The sequence below is a fragment of the Trachymyrmex septentrionalis genome, unplaced genomic scaffold (genome assembly GCF_001594115.1).
Source record: "Trachymyrmex septentrionalis isolate Tsep2-gDNA-1 unplaced genomic scaffold, Tsep1.0 scaffold255, whole genome shotgun sequence".
Classification (NCBI taxonomy): Eukaryota; Metazoa; Arthropoda; class Insecta; order Hymenoptera; family Formicidae; genus Trachymyrmex; species Trachymyrmex septentrionalis.
In genome coordinates this window covers 10,365-12,649 of record NW_017305414.1, presented here as the reverse complement: position 1 = coordinate 12,649, position 2,285 = coordinate 10,365, and the positions used below count along the sequence as shown (strand labels likewise).

Below are 2,285 nucleotides of genomic sequence, written 5' to 3'. Positions count from 1 at the left end.
CTGACCAGACCTGATCTGACCAGAACTGATTTGACCAGACCTGACCTGAACAGACCTGACCTGACCAGAACTGTCCTGACCAGACCTGACCTGACATGACCAGACCTGACCTGAACAGACCTGACCTGACCAGAACTGTCCTGACCAGATCTGACGAGATCAGATCTGACCTGACCATACCTGTACTGACCAGACCTGATCTGAACAGACCTGACCTGACCAGAACTGTCCTGACAAGACCTGACCCGATCTGACATGACCAGACCTGATCTGACCTATCCTGATCAGACCTAACCTGACCAGACCTGACCTGACAAGACCTGACCAAACCTGATCTGTCCTGACCAAACCTGACCCGATCAGACCTGACGAGACCAGACCTGACCTGACCATTCCTGTACTGACCAGACCTGACCTGAATAGACCTTTTTTTTTTTGTTTTACGAGGGAGGAGAAAATCTTCGCAAGCCCTCACCCGAAAGGATCCCCTGAGGGTCACCCATCGGGGAGGGAAGACGCCCGGCGGCCCGCCCCACCGGGTGTGTCGGATTCCACCGCCCCGTGATCTCGGAGGATACACCGGAGCGGCAGCCTACCGACTAAGAACTCCCCCCTATAGCGTACTACCGCACGGACTAAAAGAAGGCACCCCGGAACCGCTATCTAGCATCTCGTCAGAGTACCTCCCAGTCCCTAGAGCTGACACGCTCTCTACCGCCTAACACGGGTTACATTGCGAATGCAGCAAAGACTGCGCCGCCGCTAAGTACGCCGAAGGAGAAATATCTCCTTTCGACATATACAACAGACTTAACCTATATACAATATATACACAATATATACAATATATACACAAGATCCTCTCACGCAATCATACACATACACAAATATACACTTATATATACACGAATACATATACATGGTCACGAACATTCGTTAATGCGCCTATGGCGCCGAGCAGTTACAATTCCTCATCGGAACTGTGCACGTTGGGAGGAGGGACGAGCGGACCCCCCGGAGGACCGAGTCCCCGTTCACGAGCCCGCTCGTCCTCCTCCTTCCGCCGCATCACTACTTCACAGAACTCCGCGAAGATCGACCACGCATCGGAGGATCGCACGATGGCCCTCACCACCGCCCGGAGAGTCCTGTATACCCCCACGTGTTCCAGCAACACACTCCTCTGCTCCACCCAGGCTGGACAGAACAGGAGAGTGTGCGCCGCTGTATCCACCGCCGCTCTGCAAAACAGGCAAATCGGGGACTCCCGCCGTCCAATCCTATACAGATAGGACTCGAAGACCCCGTGTCCCGTCAATACCTGAGTAATGCGGTAAGTGAGGGCACCGTGCGCCCTCCCCACCCAGTTCTCCAGGTCCTCCACAAAGGCACCCCTAACGATCGCCCCAGGTCGATCCGGAGGCAGCTCGATCATTCGCTCCCGCCATCTTATAATAGAGCGACGTCGCTCCACCTCGGACAACATCACAGTCATCCGAGGCTCGATAGTTCCGCTTCGACGGATAATGTCTCGCCGACGAAGGTATGTCCTTCTCAGCCTGTCCGCGACTATATCAAACGGCACCATTCCCGAGAGGACACGCGGCCTCGTGGGAAACGGTACGATATCCCCTAATGATCCTGAGGGCAAGCTGCCGCTGCAGCTTTCGCACATCCCTCAGAATCACGCGATCGCTGGCCACCGTCTGCGCCTAAATCGGGGCACCGTATAGCACGACCGACATCACCGTTGTCGCATATAACCGACGGCGTCTCTCAGCAGGACCACCGATATTGGCTGTAAGACGCACCAGGGTCATGGCCATGCCCCAGGCCTTGGGAAGAAGGAGGCGGAAGTGATCCCGAAAGGTCCACCGCGAATCCAGGGTTAGACCCAGGTATTTCACGGCGGAACCAATCGGAACCACCGCCCCCCCGATCCCAATAACCGCACCAGCCGGTGTCCCCTCAACTGAAAAAGCCACGGACTCAGTCTTTGCAACCGATACCCTCAGCCCAAGACGTTCAATAGCGCGGATCAGAAAGGTGGCCCCTACCTCCGCTCTTAAGCGTGCCTCCCGAAAGGTATCAGCACGCGCTACCAACAACGTGTCGTCCGCGTAGCACATAACACTACAACCAATCGGGAGACGGAGTCTCAGTATTGAGTCGTACCCGACATTCCACAGGGTCGGCCCCAACACCGATCCCTGCGGAACCCCGCACGACACAGGCGCACGCGTCAGCCTATCCCTCCTATCCACGTACGAGAGTTCCCGGGCGGA

General features: G+C 56.1%; 1 pseudogene; it reads right to left on the bottom strand.

The window, feature by feature from the left end:
• Positions 1–961: 961 nt before the first annotated feature.
• LOC108749057 lies at positions 962–1,826 on the bottom strand (annotated as a pseudogene).
• Positions 1,827–2,285: the final 459 nt, after the last annotated feature.